At 35.4% G+C, this 22,896-nt stretch overlaps 1 protein-coding gene and 1 long non-coding RNA gene across 4 annotated transcripts in view; both read left to right on the forward strand.

The window, feature by feature from the left end:
• The window catches only part of LOC137487900 (uncharacterized), a 1,155,393-nt gene that overhangs the window by 246,502 nt on the left and 885,995 nt on the right, over positions 1-22,896 (forward strand). The window lies entirely within an intron of this gene.
• The window catches only part of osbpl3b (oxysterol binding protein-like 3b), a 175,920-nt gene that overhangs the window by 38,718 nt on the left and 114,306 nt on the right, over positions 1-22,896 (forward strand). The window lies entirely within an intron of this gene.

A 22,896-nucleotide genomic window follows, 5' to 3' on the forward strand; every position in this document is an offset into this window, starting at 1 on the left:
AATTGCAGCCACCCAAACAAACACATACAAAGTTTGACTGTCTATGGTCAACCGTCACTCTCACTATCAATGATGACAAACTCATTAATGTACAGATAAGAGAACAGAGAAAATAAATCATTTAGTAAACTAGGGAAGCACGGTGGCACATTGGGTAGCACAATCGCCTCACAGCCAGAAGGTCGCTGGTTCGAGCCCCGGCTAAGTCATTTGGCATTTCTGTGTGGAGTTTGCATGTTCTCACCATGTTCGCGTGGGTTTCCTCCAAGTTTCCTCCGGTTTCCCCCACAATTTCAAAAACATGTGGTATAGTTAAATTGGGTAGGCTAAGTTGTTTGTTGTGTTTGTGTGTGAATGAGTGTGTGTGGATGTTTCTTAGTGATAGGTTGCAGCTGGAAGGGCATCCGCTGCGTAAAATATATGCCGGATAAGTTGGCTGTTCATTCCACTGTGCAGACCTCAGATTAACAAAGGGACTAAGCCGAAAAGAAAATGAATGATTTTGTAAACTATACTTTAAAAAATATTTTCTCTTATAGTTGATGCTGAGCACTTTATGCATTTAACCTTCACAACATCACAAGAAGTATTCATTTTAAACTCTTTTTAAGATATTTGACCTTGGGAATGAAATCTTTGGTGACCACCCTACAAGCCTCAAAGAACACTGGCTGTCACAGAGGTAATAATAATGCAGCTTTATTTCCTTCATTAAATCAGCCTCTACCGAGGGACCTGCAGACTCGTGTCATAAATTCAAGCTCTAACATGTTTCAATCCCCTCTGTTCCCGCTCTTTCAACTGAAGTGCTTGCTTTATATGTTTGCTAACACTTTGAGCAGGTTGTGATAAACCCTTACTGTTTCCATTAATCTAACCAGCTCTATGTGTCACAACCCTCTCAAACGTACTCAAGTCCATTAAACCACATTGCTACAGTTTTTGCTTCAAGTGCACATTTGTGTCAATTCTAGGCCACCGCTTGGAGTTTTATCGATTTATTTTTTACGTTTAAAAATTGCAAGGAATATGTGTTCATTTTGTATGTGAAAACCAAGAGAAAATTTCTGTTCTTAATGTACTATACATGGCTTTAATTTAATATACTTTGGCAGATTTTGGTGTTATTTTTTGTGTTGATTATTTAGTAGTTGAAAAGCTCACTTGCATGTGACAGAATGAGCAGCTCTAAGTTCATGGAGCATGAAATTACTTCAAGAAAATTTTAAAGGGGTGATCCACTAAGATATATTTTGAACTTATTTGATGTGTGATGTAGCTGTGTTAGCATAAGAAACATCCCTGAGTGTAAAATGCTCAAAGTTCATTGCAAAGGAAGACATTGGCTTTTATAGAGTTAGCTTAGCAAGGCCTACAGCGAAAGAAGTTTGGGGACTACAAAAATAAATGCAGGTTAGTCAGATCACAAATGCTTCAGGTTATTTGCATTCACCATGCGCATACACCCCGTGCAGCAAAGGGACGTGGCCAGAGGTACTGTAATGTTGTAGCAGAGAAAGCTAAAATGGTGTCCATACGCTGCTTTTCCACAGAGCTTCTTCTGTTTCAGTATTTGGGTCTCCAAATGACACGGCACACAAAGAGAGAAGTGCTTACAATTTATTATTATTATTTTTTTTTTTTATTAATTTTTTTTATTAAAATATGCAAAAATCATACAAATACAAGAAAACGTCAACAAATAACAAATACAAAGCAACGAAACAAAAACAAAACAAAAACAACAACAATATAGTCATGTACTGGTATGTGCATGAGTGTGTGCGTGTGAGTGTGTGTATGCATGTAAAGGTAACTTGGTGGACAGGTCAGAGTACATACATAAGGAACAATAACAGTCAATAAATGAAGCAAGTGTCACAGATATAGATAAAACATATAGAAAGAAACCAGTCAGAGGTAGGGATGCGCATTAATGTATGATAGTAAAAATGAGAGTAAAAAGAAAGAAAGGACAACAGTAATAACTGACAACAATAATAATAAATCACAAGTGCTACACCAACTACTACTACAGAAAGTTACTTATATAACAACTACTACTGCTTCTACTACAGCCACAACCACAACTACTACTACTACTACAATGTCTACTAATACTGATACTACTACAACGACTACCACTACTGATACTACTATAGCGTTTGCTACAACTAATACAACAACGTCTACTGCTACTACTACTACTACTGCTACTACCACCACCACAATCACTTCTACTACATCTACATCAACAACATCTACTACTGATATTACTACACCAACAACGACTACTACTACTACTGTAATTACCACACCATTACTACTTCTGCTACTACTTACATGAACTACTACTTCAATAATCTCCGTTACAATTTATTTTGAATTATGTTCCAGAGAATTGTAAAACGATATAGCTAACAATAGCATTTTACAAAGGACAGCTTCCAGAATCTCACTCAGTTCAGTGCTGGATTTGGCTAAAACTCCTCAAAGAAGGAGCTGCCCCAACTATAATAGAAGAGGCTGTGGATTTTGAACCACAACCTGTAAGTATTTTTATTTGTTAAAATTGACTTTATACATGCATAGTGTCTAGCATTAACGGCATGTTGTAGCAAGGACATAAACAAGGATGTAAACAACGGGAAATGCTGTTTAGCATCGTTACCATATTTAGCTACCAATTCATATTTATCAGTCAAACCGCTGTAAACCGTCACATTTTCACCAGCGATGCAGTGTCTCTTCATGCGGCCACTTTAACTGTGTTCTACATCTCATCTCGAACTCGCTTAAGATATTTAAACATTTCATATTAGTGACACATGCTTATAAACTAGATATATATGAAAGACTCTTGTCAGCTTTTATTTTAGAGAGCAGGCATCAGGTTCAGCTGTGTTCCTCCATTGACTTCCATTGAAAAATATTTGCAGATATCTCTAAATGAGTTTTGACTCGTCAAAAATCCAATTCAAGATATCTACAACTGTAATTCGACTATTAGTAAATTAATTAGAGATCTTCAAATATATTTGTAAATATCTCTAAATATGATAAATTAAAGACATCTCCAAATGTATTATGACTAGTAAAAACTCAGAGATATCTCTAATTACAATTGTGACTAGTCAAAACTCATTTAGAGATATCTGCAAATATTTTTCAATGGAAGTCAATGGAGGAATAGGACTAGTCATAATATATTTGCAGATATCTCCAATCTGATTTCGTACTAGTACAATTGTAATTGCAGATATCTCTAATTGTCATTCTGACTAGTCGAATTATAATTATGACTAGTCAAAATATAATTAGAGATATCTCTAAATATATTTATGGAGTCAGAACAAAGATTTAAATGCTAAAAAGGCTTGCCATAGAGAGCGCTTCTAAACAGCGCAGCAGCGATGACGTAAGCGTGCCGAGGCCCGATATGGTGTGAGCGCGGGCCGTCGGGGGCGACGGGAGGGGGGACATGCGTGCTTTGGCCCGGTTCGAGGCAACTGTACCTAATGTGAGTACGGCCTAAGGATCTTGCCACATCTTTAGTGGCACGGAGAGACAGGTCCGAGACCCAAAGTATTTCTCTGACAGTGACCCTACATTATTGACTGACAATAATGTGCTGTTCTACAAGCCCTACCTACTGAAAGAGAGTGAGTTTGCATTTTTATTCAGCCTATCTACTGTTTTTGTTTGTAAATGTATATTTTTATGTAGTATAATTTCTAAAATCTAAAGTCAAATTGTTATGTTTATATTTTGATATTACACAATCTAATTAAATAGTGTTAATGATTATATTTTTATTATATTTGTATATTAAATATTTAAGAAATTGTAAATGAGAAAAAAACATAAAACAATCTGCAGTTGGAATTCATTGCAACAGCGAAAGATCGGTCTATCACTATTTGTTAATCAAGCTCAGTCTTTTCAATAGTACTGCAAGTTACTTCTTGCTATAAAATCCTTCTGATTATTCCACTTGTGTATGAAAAAGCTCTGGGTTAAGGCTAATCACTCTATAAAGTACCATCACTCATTTATAGCTCATTTACGCCACTTTACATTTGCAATAATGATGTGTTCTGCGCTTTAATTACATACTTTTTGAAATACCAGAATGAACTACATGAGTTATTCAAGGTGTATTGGTGTGTGGGTGTTTGTGAAAGATTTGGGCATTTATTGAAAACCCTTGACATCACCCTTTCATTTTCTGGAACATGTTATCACCTCATGTCTGCTTGTACCACCACTGTCATTCTTTTTCTCCGTCAAAGCTTTGTGTGGTAGTTATTTTTGGCATTGTCTGTGCTATGCTCGCTTTCAAAAGAAACATACAATACGGTGCACCCTGTGACATAGAGATTAAATTACAGGGTCGCAGACAGAGAGAGAAAGCTGCCAGTCATCCTATCTCACCTAGTCGGCATTACGTCACTTCATCGTGTTTGCAGACACAGCCGTAACAAGCCCGAGGTCTCCGCCCGCAGAGGTGTTTTTCAACCATGCCCTTCTGAAGCCATGCATCTGTGTGTTAGCAGAAAAGAAAGTTGGTCTCCCTGCTGATTCTGTTTATTGTTGACTGTGGGTTTGTGGTTGCTGCCCATTTTCTGTCACAGTTGGGCTCCTCATAAATAATAAATAAGAAAAGTTGTTCTTGTTATATAGAGTTCTTGCCATAAATTGAGTTTATCAAATGGTCTTGAAAGTTTTGCTGATACATATTATTGTGGATATTATGGTTACATAATGGCTATTGTTATGCATCTGTATAAATTAGGGCTGTGCAAATTGAAAATCCGGTTTCATTTTCGATTTTGGCTTCTAACGATTATGAAAAAGCATTAATCGAGATAAACGATTATTCCATCATATACCGCCCTTTTTCCAGTTGTACACATTTGTTGCTCCGCAAAGCTCAGTTCCACGTGAAAATGACTAAAAGCATGTACTGTAATGTTACTTTTGCAGCACAGGATGCGCATCATTCATATTTTTAAAAGCGCAAAAGAGCACATTGTTGTGTGTGCGTGCCACGCTTAGCCTCGGACAGGCTCGGAGACAAGCAGAGCACACACATCCAACACCATCTTAATATGATCGTTTTAATGGTCAAATACATGCACATTTGTGTCAGAGTGCGGTGTTTAGTGAATATTCATATTAACCCTGATTTGTATAATAAATAAACAAGTTGAGAATCAAAAGACAAGTGAAAGAAAAAACATTAATCACAGCCACATTATTCTTAAAGAGACAGCGCGCAAAAAAATTTATAACCAGTTTGTTATGCCAGTGGTCAGTCCACAGGATCAGATGGCCTATTAACCACCTGTTTACACGCTGCTCTCTGGTTTAGGAAAGGGATTCCTATTTCTTTTTTAAAAAGTAAAATCTCAGCACAGTCACAGTTTAGTTTGTTTATATTAATAAGTCTTTAGTTTATAATATTATTCTTTTTTTATTTGTTTTTTAAATAGCAATTCAGTTATTGCAGAAAATATATTATATATATATATATATATGTATATATATATATATATATATATATATATATATATATATATATATATATATATATATATATATATATATATATATATATATATATATATTTATTTAAGAAAAGTTTAAGAACCAAAAAACCAATGTCATATTGATGTCAAGTACTAACATTTATTCATCAGGTATGACTACCAAAATCCAACATCTCTCAGACATCATATTTGTAACATTCACACAACAAGAACCTGTAACATCATTAGACATTGATATTTTGTTGTTTTTAAGTTGTGTTGAAAAGTAACTAAATTGCAATGTCTCTCCAACATTAGACATTGACATCAGCCTGATGTTGGGTTCTGACGTCAACACGATTTTCATTTGCAAACAAAATGCAACGCTCTATGACTTTGGGGTACAATGTCAATCTGACTTCATGTTGACCTGTGCCTGCTGGGAATACGCCAAGCTTTTTTGCATTGTAACTGAAAATCAACAGTAAAAATTAGAAATTTAACCACTTTCCCAATAAAGAATGCATGATAGTATGGTGTCATGGCTTTGCAATTTGCAATAAAAGTCAATGCTACTAACATAACGAAAGGGAAGTAAATTTAAGCAGATTGTATTGTTGTACTTTAAAAAAAAAATTCCAAAGTGTTTTTCCAAAATGTGTCAAAATAAGATTCCATTTGCTGAAACAAAAAGAAAGTTGTGAACAAATAAAGGCTTAAAATTGTAGAGTGGATGCAAACATCCCCAACAGCACAGAGGGGCTAAACATTTGTAAATCATAGTGTATTTCAAATTTATTTAAAACTAGTTCTTTCTATTCAAAGAAGCTCAAATGCAACCAAAACATGACATGCAGATTTTGAAGATAATCCTCATAGGCCGCATTTAAACTGTATGGCTCAAGAGACCCAATTCTGATTTTATTTGACCCATAATCATTTAAGCAGGAAAAACACATAGATTTCAATGTTTAGATCAGTTTGTAGTCTCATTCATCTAATACGTAAACAGCAAGATTAGATATTTGCGTATCAGTGTGAATCATACGTCACTAGAAAAATTGCTGACTAATGATGTGTTGACACCAACAACAATCACATGAATTTTTAAACCGGTGTAGCAGCAATGGAACAAGGGCTGTCCTTGTTTTTCCTACGATTTAATTGAGCAATGTTTTGCTAACCTTTGAATATGGTGCGGAAAAGAAAACAATGTGTAATAGGGCTGTGCAATATTCATTCATTCATTCATTTTCTTTTCAGTTTAGTCTTTTTATTAATCTAGGGTGGCAGAAGATTAATCTTCTGTAATCTATATGATTTCAGCATGGATGAAAGCAATATAAGGTGTTCTTGATTACCTGATTGCTCTTAATGTTTTTGATTTGCAGGTTACAAGTTAATGTAACTTGGCAAAGAATTGGTGATTTTTTTAAATGGACTTTTTTGTTTGTGTACAATGTTAAAATATCTTTGTCTTTTTGATTTGTTTCATTCAATTCAGTTTATCTTTATTTTTATAGCGCTTTTACAATGTAGATTGTGTTAAAGCAGTTTCACATGGAAGATTTTAGTAAATTGAAACCGTGTCAGTTCAGTTTTCAGAAATGAAGTTCAGTTTAGCTCAGTTCAGTGTGGTTTAATATTTAATACTGAGGGTCCAAACACTGATTTATTTTCTTGCTTATTTTTGTCTTGTTTCTAGTTCAAATATCTACATTTCAAAGTGAACACAAGATCATTTTACGTACCCTAATGGCATATCTTTTTGCTTGTTAGAAGGAAAAGCTTTTCATTTTGAGTTATTTCTTCTGAAGGTGAAAAAATACAATATTCTTACTTTATCTAAGATTTTTTTCGATATTTGGAATAGAAACAAGACAATGCAAAGTAATAATTTGTTATTACTGTACCTGAATAATGTTAGACTCCTCAGAAAACTGCAAAATAAAGCTGTTTATCTTGTGAAACTATTCATATAGCAATATTTAACACAGTAAAATAAAATATTGCAATATCAGTATTTTTCAATATCGTGCTTGTATCCAGACATAATTACAATCCGCTTGTAAGTCATAATGCATCGGTGACATATGGAATACTGTTTCTGGGTCTAAGGAAGCTGATTCGCATGACGTCACACTTAACAAATGGATAGATAAAAAAGCTTTATGAGTATGAGCTGTTTTTCACATTACTAAAAATAGAAGCTTTGTACTGTAGGTACAAGGATTTTGAGGTCACTACCACAGACGTTTCAGATTAGTGTTTTATAGCCTACAGTTAATCAATCTGTCAGTTTCTGGAGTGCATTATAGTTCTAAAGAAAATTATAAATGATAAATTATCTTAAATAAAACAAATACATTTATACATATGATATATAAATATATAAAAAATTCAATCATCTGGGAAATGGAGGCCACGTGAGGTTGTGAACACAATTAAGTGCACACAGCATGCCATGTTATCTGATAATTGTAGGAAATAATTCCAAAAGGCAACTGACTGGCAAGCCACATAAAACAAAACAAAAATATGATGTATATGCTGAGTTCAGCAGCTAATCAGCCAGAATCAGCTGAGGTGAAGTGATGGCAACCAGTGAGACCTAGCTGTCACTTAAGTGGCCACTCCCTTAATTATGCAGATTTAATATAACAATATAACGGATGAGTTATAAAAAATTCACCCCCCCTCACAGTTGTCATGAAGGGTAATATTAGCTATATGATCCAAAATCGTTCTTTGTACCAGGCTGCAAACACCTTTTTTCTGCTGTAAAGTTTTAACAGTGGGCTCAATGGAAATGTGCTCTATTATGGAGCCAGGACTAGCGAAATGTGGAAGAATTGCAATTTCAGTTACTTTCGTATTAGCTTTACGACGGAGAGTGGGAGGTTGGCGCTTGGTCACCATCAGTATTGTGCATCCATACTTGGAGTCTTTCTGCTATGTTGAATTTGTGCGTTCTTCACTTGCGATTCTGTGAAAATAGACTGTTAAGCCATTTTTGCTTTCACTTTCTTCACTTTATAAATACTAAATAAGTCATAAATTGTGCTAAACAACAGCTGCCATTTGTCATGTCACAACAGAGTTTTGATTAAAGAGTGAAGTGGAGTGCCGGTGTATCTGCCTTTTATTTCAGTGTCTATAATTGATGTAGTGTGAGAGGGTCTTTGGATTGCACACAGCATTAATGAATCTTTTATTCCGACCGGCTGCCTGTGTGTTGGAGAGCCGTGATGTGGGTCATTTCTACAGCCTGTTTCCTCTGCGACCCAATGACCAAAGATTCACATATCACCATTCGGATCTTTTGACCCTGCTCTGCTGGATCTCTGGCTTGAGCTGATAACAAACATCTCTGTAATGACTTGTTTTTTTTTCCTCCCTGTGCTTGTACAAGTGCAAGCTGCCGTACATCTGAAGCTGAAGCAGCTGCACAACAATAAACATTTATAAGCTATCTATATATATATATATATATATATATGTATATATATATATATATATATATATATATATATATATATATATATATATATATATATATATATATATATATATATATATAAAAGCAGTGGTGCAGTAGGTAGTAAGTAGCAAGGTAGGTAGCAAGTTTTTACGCAGTGGATGCTCTTCCAGCCACAACCCATCTCTGCAAAACATCCACACACACACACAAACACACTTATACACTATGGACAATTTAGCCTACCCAATTCACCTATACCGCATGTCTTTGGACTGTGGGGGAAACCAGAGCACACGAAGAAAACCCACGCGTAGACAGGGAGAACATGCAAACTCCACACAGAAACGCCAACTGAGCCGAGGTTCGAACTAGCAACCTTCTTGCTGTGAGGCGACAGCACTACCTACCGCACCACTGCCTCGCCATTATTATTATTATTATTATTATTATGTAGGGTATTGTTTATTTATTTTTTAGAAAAGTCTATACTTTTACAATTTGACACATGTAAACCACTGCCGAAAGTTCTAACCAGCAGGCCCGTGTCATAAACAGTACAGATACCTAATAAATAATCCACTATAAATTAAAAGAATTAACGTTTACTTTTTGTTTTCACAAGCTTTGGAGACATATAAATTCCACTTTTAAATAATAGGTCACCTATAGCTTTCGCTTGAGGCTGTGTTTAAAATTACATCGATATTTTCAAAATGCACTGCAAAGCAAACACAATTGTATACATGAAGATTGCTAAAACTGAACTTTGAAAATCGTTTGAAAGCAAATTACACCTAAGAGAGATGACCTTAATACTTGTTTTATTTTTAATAATTCCAACTTTGAATGTTAGAATGTTCTAAATGAATAGGGCATGGGGAGGATAACTGGGAATAGAACACAGCAATGAACTATGTTTCGAACGACAGCTCCAAAGTCGTAGTTGCGAGTGCTCAAGTTTGCAAAGCAGTTTGCGAATGTTCGTTGGAGTGACAAATTTGGGAATTGACAAATCAACAAACTTAATTGGCTAATGATGGTTTTGGGAAACGCACCCCTGATCAGATAGAACCGTAAATCTTTGCTATTTGGAAATGCACCTAGCATTGTCAAATTAGGGATAAATAGATAAACTGAATGTCTTTATTCTTTTACTTGATCTGGTGCACAAAACCGAATGATTCTTTTATGAGTCTGACTTATATAAATAAACTCACTGACCTGTTATAGGTCTTCTGTTTCTCAAAAAAAGTTTTTCATAGCCTCAGAAGATGAACAATATAGTCACTAAAACTGCTTTTATGAAACTATTATGGGATTCCATTTTTTAAATTCAAACGTTTCAATGTCAGTGGATTCTGTCTAATTTTCTATTTTTATGTTCTTTGAGTGTTAAATGGATTTGAAGTTACATAAAAGGAAGTGAATGATGCCAGAATATTGCTTTGAAGCTCACGATGAGTACTCGAGCCCCTTCAATAGAGAAGGCAATCTGAAACAGACAAAAAGCAACTTATGACCATGTGACCTAATGAACTCAATGCACAACAAATGTGCTATTTAAGGAACACAATAATTATGTAGAAAATCTGTGAAAAACATAAATAGCTCAGATCTAACACACATACAATGTCTATATTTTCAATTGTAATCAGTCTGTTTTGTGTCTGTGTTGGCATATTGGAAAATAGCTAAATGAATTCAACTGCGTAGACAACATGACTCAATGGTGAGAGCTTTTATTCAGATAAACAGCCTGCTTTGCAAAGCAAGGGTTTGCACTTCTGCATGTCTTTGTAAGATGGTTATTGTACATGTATGTTCATGGGTTAAATGCTCTTGTATATATTTGGCTCTGCATAATTCTGCTTTTGTATAAGCTAAAAAAAACTAAAACTTTAGCATATCAGAAATACAGCAGTCAGTTCAGGACTACCGGTCTGTCCATGGTCTTAGCATTTTTTAATATTGCATACTGTGAGTGTGGATACACTTTCTAAACCTTTTGGAATGTTCTGAATTTTGGTATCGTTGTCTCTAAATTAAGGTTTGATCTAAGTCATAATTATAGACAAACGCTAAAGTAAAAAAACACAAAGCATTGTTCTTTTATTAAAGGGCTCCTGTTTTCCAATCTTACAAGATATAACCTTAACATCTGATATATAACTTATTAAAAATAAGTATTTTGTGTTTCAGGTCAAAATGTCAATTCAATGATTTATTATACCCTGTTAAAAATGTAAATGTTTGGGTCTGAGGGAATTGTAGCTGTTTTGCACCTAAACATTTAAATTAGGGATGCACCGATATGGATTTTTTGGCCTATATTGATAAATTATAAAATTATATTGATAAATATAAATAGTGCAAAATGTGATATTGATAAAAATTTGATCTGATCTATGAACTAAATAGCCTTCTCAAAGCAAAAAAAAAAAAAAAAAAAAAAATGTAATTTAAAAAAATTGCAATGTGATTATAAAGACCTATATTATTGTTTTTTACAAAAAAACAGAATGCCAAAAATAAATAATTTCCTTTTCTCTGCATAGCAAATTAACTGTTGCATAAAATAATAGGTTATATTAGTGGCGCAATGGGTAGCACGTTCGCCTCACAGCAAGAAGGTCGCTGGTTCGAGCCTCGCCTCAGTTGGCGTTTCTGTGTGGAGTTTGCATGTTCTCCCTGCGTTCGCGTGGATTTCCTCTGGGTGCTCCAGTTTCTCCCACAGTCCAAAGACATGCGGTACAGGTGAATTGGGTAGGCCAAATTGTCCGGAGTGTATAAGTGAATGAGTGTGTGTGTATGTTTCCCAGAGATGGGTTGCGGCTGTAAGGGTATCTGCTGCATAAAAAAACTTGCTGGATAAGTTGGCGGTTCATTCTGCTGTGGCGACCCTGGATTAATAAAGGGACTAAGCCAACAAGAAAATGAATGAATGAATGAAAATGAAAATGAAAGAACTGAAAAACTGAAATCAGCTTAAATGATCTTAAATAAAACAAGTTACAGTAATGTACATAATATGTACAAGCATGTAATGTCCGAAAAACACTTTAATAGGTGTTTTGACAGTTCAGAGCCACCGTACAAGCAAAAAGCTAAATACAGGTAGTATTACTTTAGAAAATGTGGCCCATTTGGCCTTTTAGATTCTTCTAAACACATGTAGCTGCTGCTTGTTAATCAGACAAAGCTTCTATGTTCATTCTTGTTGTCAATTGCGGGAAAAATCTATCTACAGAATTGTAAGAAAATCGTGATCTTTATTTTAGGCCAAAAAAATTGCGATTTTAGCCAGAATCGTGCAGCTCAAATAGAGATCAATTCATTTACTATACAAAATTAACATGATTTAACGCAGCAAATATTTAACATCCACAAACTAGGATTACTGTCATGTAATTGAACCATCCTCGTTTCTAGTTGTGTACACTATGCTGCTGGTATTATTCCAGTGGTTATAAAATACGTAGCCCAAAAAGTATAGTTATGCTATAAAACAATACCACTTACTGTTTCTTGAGCTTTAGTTGTATTGAGGAGAGTTGGGACATCTATTAATTCTGTTTTTTTTTTTTTTTTTTTTTTTTTTTTTTTGCAAATTCTATTTTGTGCACATGTTAATACTGAGACGTGATAAAACACGCTTTTCAGTCAATATCAGTGGGTAAGGAAATCCGCACTGCTACATCACAGTGTGTTGGGCCACAAAATCAGTGGGATTAGGGTCTTATTTTGTCATCAGGAAATTTAAAAGAGAGACTTGTGTTTATATTACCCTAATATGACTATGTACACACTCTCCACACATTTCTGTCCAAAAAGCATCTAAAAGTTGATTTTGCATCATAGGTGACCTTCAAAGTAATTGACTCATTTCAAAATACCTGGTCTCGTTTAAAAATGTGTCATATGCACAAAACAGAGCCGCGAATGAGCATTTTCATATGAGTCAATAATATTACTGAAATTAATTTCAAAACTGAATGAACCTAAATTTACATACATGTACACAAGTAAAAGTTCTCAACAATTTTGCACTGATAATACTACAATGTAGTATTAGCTGTTGGAGCATGCACATATTTGCTCTTTGAATTTCTACAGGAAATAGTAGATCATTTGGTTAACGTTAGCATACTATGATCTGGGACACTCAAAATACTATTTCAGATAGATAGTATACAAATTGGAAAGCAGCAAGCCTCTACATACCTAAACACATTGGCTTGCTACCATGTGATTGGTTGATTAGATTATACTTGTGTTAATGAGCAGTTGAACAGTACCTAATTTAGTGGCCATTGTATTTGTCTGTGTATATAGCTGTGTCTAATAGGTGTGCACTGAGTGTGATCAGTGGAAAGTAAATGAATAAATAATTGGTGTGCCATACGGAGGCAGCTGCTCTCTGTTGGCTTCTGAAGTGGCGCAGGATGAGGTGAGACTGGCGACGGCGGAGACTACCGTTTACTCACAACCAGGAGTCTGTTTACCGGAACAAACCAGTTGCCACAGCGACTGCATGCTGTGACCGTAATTAGCCGTATCTGTATCCTAGATTGCTCAGTAAGAGGTTTAGGAAGTTGCTGTACAATTCAGACAATTGACTTCATGCTGACTGATGTGACTCATCTGGCATGAAAAGAAACCCACTAACTTCCTTAATATGGAGCAATTTTATTAAAAATATCCAGCATATTGAAATATTTGTAAATTGTTTTGTGTTTTAAAGGGGTTTTGTTATGCTCTTTTACACAGTATGCACTTTGTTTTGAGGGCGTACTAAAACATGATCTCAAACTCAGTGGCTCTAAAAAGGCATTACATATTTGACACCTCCTGGTCAAAGCAACCACTTCCATCTGCTAAGCAACACCTGATGTTATTTTTATGTTATGTCACATAAAAAAAAAATGTTGTGTGTTGTATATTTGAATATATGAGTATTAACAAAACAAATCATGAATGGTTTGTAAAATACACAATGTAGTCTATATGGGAGATTGCCATGTTATAACAATGTGTTATTCACATCAGATTCACACTGGCTGCGTCCCACTTTGCATACTTTATACTACGTCCTAAAAGTATACTTTTTTTGTAAAGGAAAAATAAATACTTTTGAGTAGGCTTGTTCGGTATCCAAATTTTTTATGCCGTCAAACCTCCACCCTATATTACCTCGGTATCCGGTATTACCGTGCATAAATAAAAAAATTATAATGTAAGGCTTAGACAGCATCACCAGACTGTTGGCTTATGCCTAAACCATTCAGAAACTGAATATCGTAAATGCGACCTTAGGTTCGTGGTCACCTGTGGTCATACACACACACAAACACACACACAAACAAACAAACAGCATCCACTTGGATGTGTGCGTGCTCCCGCGCTTTATTCGGAAATATATTTCCGAACCGCAAGAAATCGGGTCTGCTCCTCCGGTACAGCAGCGGGAATGCAGACCTCTTGTTCGTATTTACCACGTCCCCCTTCTCGTTCGGTCAAAACCAGAAATACTGCCAAACTGCTGGTCACTTGGTGCGCTACTTGCCTTACCTCACCTCTCTCTCTCTCTCCTCCAGACTGTCCCGTGATGACAGTCTCATATACGCATTTGGAGGCATTAAATAAATAATATTTATTATTTAATACTTGTCTCCTATTTAAGTGCATTGTTTTTTGTGACGGTATAATGGTATTGAAACTGACATCTAGATCCCGTAGTATACCATATTACCATATTACCGCCCAAGCCTACTTTTGAGTGTGTAACAGAAAAGTTTGCTAGCTTTGGGACATACTACATTCTTATTAACAGATCCTTGTGTTGCTTAGTTATGAGCCCAGTCAATCATCCACATTTCTGTCATATTTAATTTCTTACCGCATTGGACAAGCAGCAGCAGGTTAATCCAAACATATAAGTTCAGTATTGTTGTTACAGATGTAATATAACACAGAAAATGGGATGTGTGTTGGCTGGATATTAATTAACAGTCATACAAACATCTTTACCAAAGCCTATCTACTTGACAGTTAGTCTCATGCGTGCACCATTTTTGTAGTTTATTTACACTTTTTTAACTGCGTTTGTAGTTCTAACGTCCAACCTGCAATGTACTGTGGGCAATATCAGGGATTAGAGTATGGACGGAATCTGTAGACCATCCGGGAACCTTTAGCGTACTCTTTTCAACATACTACGATTCGGGACATACTAATTCTATCTTCAAATAATATATAGTATGTCAATATATAGTATAGTCGAGCACAGAGCACAATAGTTATACGCCTAAGTGGTCCAAAACGCATACACATTGCTTAATACACACATAATGTACAGCAATACACAAATATCTTTACTAAGGAAAAAAATTAAAGAATTAAGATATTACAAAAAAATATTATTTTCTACATAAATATAAAAAAACACTGCCTCCATGCCTTCTTCATGTCGGGGGGGTTTATTCATGACAGTTTGCTTGTGTATAATGTTATTATTAGCAATATTTTTTATAATTTGCATATTCATATTTGTTTTAATAAAAACAAGTTTAGATTTTTCCTCCTGAAGAATTTTGGCAATATATGCATCACCATACGGGGCATAGGAATAAGATGCACTTACACTTCGTTTTTTTTTTTTATTTATTCATTTGATGGAAATTAGAACTGAATTTAGAAATAGTTTTGAAACATATCTTTGTGCTTAACAAACAATATTAAATAATCAAAAAAATTATAATGGATGTCTTTAGTGGAGTGTGTACAACGCTGGAGCAGGCTCATTCTTTATCCTTGCCAGATGGTCTCTTTAACTGTTTTTTCGCTAATGAAGCATTTAGCTTTTCCACTTACAAAGTCTGCTATAACAAATGCTCCACTTAAAACACTTAAAGGGAAAATGAGATGAGAATCTGACTGGTTTAATGCATGTTATGCTTAAAACACACCTCTAACTCAATAAGAGAATAAGCACAACCCTGTTAGACCATGCACCAGGGCCCAGACCGTATTTTTCGGCCTTAAAATAGCAAAAGTAGATTTACACACGCCCTTAATGCATTTGCACCATGCTTTTTAAACTTTGCACCTAGATCCCAGATGTCAGATATTTCACAATATAATCGCTTACAGTTTAGAATACTGATTAAGCGGATTGCACACAAAGAAACAACACAAACCCTAGATTAGAATTCCTGGTGTCTAAACGAGCCATGAATAGGAAATTTTAATAGCGGGTAGAGCTGTACGATTATAGCTAAAATGAGAATCACAATTTTTTTTTTTGCTTTAAATAAAGATCACAATTGTCTCACGATTCTGTAGATGTAAAATAAAGGTTAATATGAGTCGGCAGTAATTATTGTTTTTTTTTTCTCAAACATATGGTAAAACAACAATAATAATATTATGTGTGGGTCTACTGGATTCTATAAATACTTCTATTCTACTTATAATAATTCTGATGTTAAATTCTGTTTGAGATATATGCTTGCAATCTGTCATTGACAACATTGTTAGACCATCTTATTCACTGGTAAAATCAACATTATATAGGCTAGAGTAGTTATACTGACACTGTAAACATTTAATTTCATGCACAGCTGTGTGTGCGCTATGAAAGAAAAAAAACATCAAATGATTGTTGCAATCATAGCTCTAAAATGTGTTCATTCAAACAATGTGCATGCATTTGGTTTCATTTTTACTGCTAAGTGCTGTTCATACTTCGCACGCGACTCAAACAATCACTGTGTGCCACAAACTGAATATTATTTACAACTTTATTACCTGTTACTCACAGCCTATGCAGGTTCTGTTCACTAAAATAGACGTGCTCCCATCTATCATTAAGTAGGGCGCGCGCCCGCCGTCTCTGTAGTAACAGTTTACGGTCAGCAGTTCACATCACATGTGATTTCCCGGGCACCGCACACACACAGTCAGAAGCATGCGGTCAGTATTCGGTCTCATTCATCCCTCACTGCTCTTGACTGAAGGACTTCTGATAAAGTGTTTTTCTTACAGTGAAGATGCTTAAAGCACAGTTTGTTACATATTTTTATTCTATTGTATTTATTTCTCTTTCCTTTGGAAGGTGGAAAATAACTGTATATCTGCATTTGAAGTCAGAATTATTAACCCTCCTGAATATAGCAACCCTTTTCCTCCCAAATTTCTGTTTAATGAAAAGAATATTTTTTTCAACATATTTCTGAACATAATAGTTTTAATAACTCATTTCTAATAATTTATTTAATTTTTACTATGAAGACAGTACATAATATTTTACTAGATGTTTTTCAAACTACAAGCATTCAGATTCAAAGTGCGATTCAAAGGCTTAAATAGGGTTATTAGACAAGTCTTTGTATGACTGCAGACAATCAAACATATATTGCTTAAGGGGATAATAATATTTACCTTAAAATGGGTTTAAAAATATTTAAACCTGCTTTTATTCTAGCCAAAATAAAACAAATAAGCCTTTCTCCAGAAGAAAAAATATTAGAGGAAATACTGTTAAAATTTCTTGCTCTGTCAAACATCATTTGGAAAATATTTATTTTAAAAAACATTTCAGGATAATTGCTGATAATTTTGACTTCAACTGATAATCGTTTTGAATAATCTTGATTACAATTATGACCAAAATAATCTTGATTATGATTTTTTCCCAAAATCGAGCAGCCCTTCCTTTGCTTCTCTCGTAGAATCATAGAAATGCTGGATTAAGATCATCTAGGAGGTTGAATCGAGAGCTTTTTTTGATTAATTGTGCAGCTCTAATAGGTTTTTTTGGTTTTTTTTTTTACAATGAAATAGCTCCATTTTTGGAGTAAACTATAATATTTGTAACTTTGTAGATATTTTTATGCCCAAAAATACAGACTATACATGTATATTAGGACTACCTGTTATTCATCCATTTTCCTTTGGCTTAATCCATTTATTCATTAGAGATTACCACAGCGAAATGAACCACCAACTTATCCATCATGTTTACACAGCGGATTTCCCACTACAGAGAAACACCCATACACTCTCACATTCACACACATACACTACGACCAATTTAGTTTGTTCAATTCACCTATAGTGCATGTCTTTGGACTGTGGGGGAAACCGGAGAACCTGGAGAAAACCCATGCAAACATGGGGAGAACATGCAAACTCCACACAGAAATGCCAACTGATCTAGCTGGGACTCGAACCAGCGACCTTCTTGCTGTGAGCCGAGAGTGCTAACCACTGAACTACCGTGCCGCCCTATATTAAAACGCTGTATAAAAAAAGCATAATAGGAGCCATTTATAGGACTCCACCAGACTGACTAGAGGGAACTCCATCTATATATGCTCTTCCAACCATTCATCATTGGTTTGGGACTTGAGAAGCTGTGCATTCAGTGTTTGGGCTTTCAGCAGTAACAGTTTAATTAAACTGAATTGAACTAAACTTCAACTCTGAAAACTGGACTAAAGTCGTTTTAATTTTAAGCTGCTTTGACACACGCTATATTGTTAAAGGGCTATAGAAATAAAGATGAATTAAATTAAATTAAATTAAATTAAATTAAATTAAATTAAATTAAATTAAATTAAATTAAATTAAATTGACATGGATCATACATCCAAACATGCTTTGCACCCATTCTGACTACTATGATTACTTGTTGCAGTTGATACCTGATTTTGTGGATTGCTGTTTGTTTTCAACCTGCCCTGACCTTTGCCTATTTACTGGACTATTCTTTACCTTTAGTTAAGATCTGGCTTTGGAGACAACAAGGAGACAACGTTATTCGGAAATGCAGCCTTGGTAGTTAACTAAAAAAACAATGAGCATTTTGTTTCAACATGTGGTGACAATAAATTTCAAGCAAATTGGCTGTAACACCATGACTGGTTTGTGGTTTTTCAGCTTGTAGTAACAAATTGAAATTCAGAAGTGGTCACAGGAGACCTTTTGAATGCATTTTAATATTAGTTGTGCTGTAAATGGCAATCTGTCTTTGCTTTTCACTCTGAATGTGTTAATTTGACAGGACATGGTCAGTACAGATCACTCTCTCAGAATGTTTTCCAGTCTAGGTTATAGGTTTTCAGTCACTCATGTTGTAACATGTCAGGGTAAATTAACAAAAGCTGGGCATAAATTTTAAAGACGTGACACTATAGTGCTTTATTAAGCAACACAGATGACTTCATCCTCACAGGAAGTGATTAATTCTTAAAATCTTAAAGTGATGCTGACACATCATGATGTTCATTAGTTTAAGAGGTGATACACACAATTTCCTGTGTGGTAATAATCCTCCAGAGAACAAGATTCTTGAGCGAAAATACAGTTTTGCTAAAAGACGTAGCAAATGTCTGGGATGGAGAGAGATTTGTCTTTCTATTGACTTCCACAGGCTGATGGGAATGAAGGTTATTTGGTTGCATTGCACATAACTAATCTAATTAACCTTGCTTTATTCCTGTGTCCCACACTGTGACACGTGCTGCTGTTTATAATGAACAAAAGAGAGAGAGAGACAGAGTCAGTGGAATATGCTTTTTAAAATATCTGCTGAAAAAGAAAATACAAATGCAGGCATAATGATATAATATAAAATAAAACAGTGTATCCAGAAAGTATTCTTAGCGCTTCACTTTTTCCACATTTTTTATATTACAGCTTTACTCCTCAATGGATTCAATTTATTAATTTCCTCAAAATTCTACACACAATACCCCATAATAACAATGTAAAAAAAAGATTTCTTAAACTTGTTGCAAATTTATTAAAGATAAAAAACCTGAAAATTCACATGGATAGAAGTATTCACAGCCTTTGCTGTAAAGCTCTAAATTGAGCTCAGGTACATTCTGTTTTCACTGATCATTCCTGAGATGTTTCAGCAGCTTAATTAGAGTTCATTCAGTTTATTGGACATGATTTGAAAAGGCATACACCTGCCTATATAAGGTCCCAGGGTTGGCTGTGCATGTCAAAGCACAAATCAAGCATGAAGACAAAGGAATTGTCTGTAGACTGCCAAGACAAGACTGTCTCAATGCACAAAGCTGGGGAAGGTTACAGAAAAATTTCTGCTGCTCTGAAAGTTCCAATGAGCTCAGTGGCCTCCATCATCCAGAAGTGGAAGATGTTTGGAACCACCAGGACTCAGAGCTGGCTGGCCATCTAAGCTGAGCAATCGGGGGAGAAGGGCCTCAGTCAGGGAGGTGATCAACAACCCCATGGTCACTCTGTCTGAGCTCCAGCATTCTTCTGTGGAGAGAGGAGAATCTTACAGAAGGACAACCATCTGTGCAGCAATCCACCAATCAGTTCTATATGATAGAGTGGCCAGACGGAAGCCACTTTTTAATAAAGTTTTTAATAAAATTTGCCAAAAGGCATCTGAAGGACTCTCAGACCATGAGAAACAAAATTTTCTGGTCTGATGACACTAAAATTAAAACTCTTTGGAGTGAATGCCAGGCGTTATGTTTAGAGAAAACCAGGCACCACTCATCACCAGGCTAATACCATCCCTACAGTGAAGCATGGTGGTGGCAGCATCATGCTGTGAGGATGTTTTCCAGCATCAGGAACTGGAAGACTAGTCAAAATAGAAGGAAAGATGAATGCAGCAATGTCAGAGTGCTCTTAACCTCACACTGTGGTGACAGTTCATCTTCTAGCAGGAGAACGACCCAAAGCACACCGTCAAAATATCAATGGAGGGGCTTCTCAACAACTCGTGAATGTCCTTGAGGGACCCAGCCAGAGCCCAGACTTAAATCCTATTGAACATCTCTGGAGAGAGGTGAAAATGGCGGTACACCATCGCCTCCCATCCAACCTGATAGAGCTTAAGAGGTACTGCTCAGAGGAATGGGCAAACATTCCCACAGACAGGTGTGCCAAGCTTGTGACATCATATTCAAAAAGACTATAATAGCTATAATTGCTGCCAAAGGTGCATAAACAAAGTATTGTGCAAAGGTTGTGAATACTTATGAACATATGTGATTTTTCAGCTTTTTATTTTAAAAATTTATTTCACATTGTCATTATAGGGGAATTGTGTGTAGAATTTTGAGGAAATAAAAGAATTTAATCCATTTTGGAGTAAGGCTGTAACATGAAAAATGTGTAAAAAGTGAAGCGCTATGACTACTTCCCAGATGCACTGTATAATATAATTTTCATTCATTTATTTTCTTTCAGGCTTAGTCCCTTTATTAATCTGGGTTTGCCACAGCAGAATGAACCACCAACTTATCCAGCATGTTTTTACGCAGCATGCCCTTCCTGCCGCAGCCCATCTCTGGGAAACATCCACACACACTCATTCACGCTCATACACTACGGACAATTTAGCTTACCCAATTCACCTGTACCGCATGTCTTTGGACTGTGGGGGTAACCGGAGCACCTTGAGGAAACCCACGCGAACGCAGGGAGAACATGCAAACTCCACACAGAAACGCCAACTGACCCAGCCGAGACTCGAACCAGCGACCTTCTTGCTCTGAGGCGACAGTACTACCTACTGCGCCACTGCATTGCCATAATATAATATAATATAATATAATATAATATAATATAATATAATATAATATAATATAATATAATATAATATAATATAATATAAGATAATATAAGTGGGCAGTGGATAGCATGATCACCTCACAGCAAGAAGGTTGCTGGTTCGAGCCCTGGCAGGGTCAGAACATCGTAACTAAAAACTTAAAGCATCTAATAAAAAATAATAACTTTTAACATTTATTTATGGTTTACTTTGCAAATCCAATTAGATCAATTTGTTTGGTAAACAAAGCAGGTCTTTCATATAACTATAAAAGACAAAAAAAAATTTTACAATCTGTAAACTGACAAGGGAGCGCGGCTCCAAACACAGGTTTATTGAGAATGGTCATGCAAGCAACTGTCAACACATGGACAAACAGATGTATACAGGAAAACCAAGAGTCATAATCATAGAAAGAGGCAGATGGTCAAAAGGCAGGCAGCAGACAGGGTAAAACAAACTAAACAAGGTTCAAACAAAGAAGTCAAGGAAACCATGTTGTAAGGTTCACAAAATAAAAAATCAAGACTCAGCAATGATGCGTGTGTGTGCTGTTTAAATAGTCTTTGTAATAAGTCTAGATGAGCAGCAGCTTTGTCTGTGTGTGAGTGTCTGTTTTATTGTCAGCTGAAGCAGAAGTTGATGAGCACAGTGCGTTCTAGGAATTGTAGTTCGTTCAGCAGTAATGTCCCATTTAGAAAACCTCGCTGGCGATTGCTAAAAACTACAGGAATTAAATTGACAGCGGAGACAACACCACTGGCAATCATAACAAAATCATATAAACATTTGCATATTATTCAAATAATAATATTAAAATTGACATAAAAATGGAATAAATTACACATTTTCATAAGTAAATAAATAAACTCAGTGATGGGCTAAAATAATCTGCATGTTTCCCAAATGATGTTTAACAGAGCAAGGAAATTTTTACAGTGTGTCTGATAACATTTTTTCTTCAGGAGAAAGTCTTATTTGTTTTTTTAAATAAGACCATAGTCCTTGATGATTCATAATAAATCATATCCACCCCTTTGAAAGACAAAATGCGGCAAATCAAAATTAATAGTCATGGCTCCAGATAATACACTGATGTCTCATAATGCAAAACTAATAATCTGTGAAAGAAACTAAAAATTAATTACAACATTATCACCTGCAATCCACAGTCTCCCAAGTGCCTGTTCATGATGGTATGGAGGACAAGCTTTTATCATGCATAAGGAAATTTGTAAATCCAGATTAAGATCGCACATTTGAACATAATATTTCCCTTTCAT

Source organism: Danio rerio, chromosome 16 (assembly GCF_049306965.1).
Source record: "Danio rerio strain Tuebingen ecotype United States chromosome 16, GRCz12tu, whole genome shotgun sequence".
In the NCBI taxonomy this organism is placed as follows: domain Eukaryota; kingdom Metazoa; phylum Chordata; class Actinopteri; order Cypriniformes; family Danionidae; genus Danio; species Danio rerio.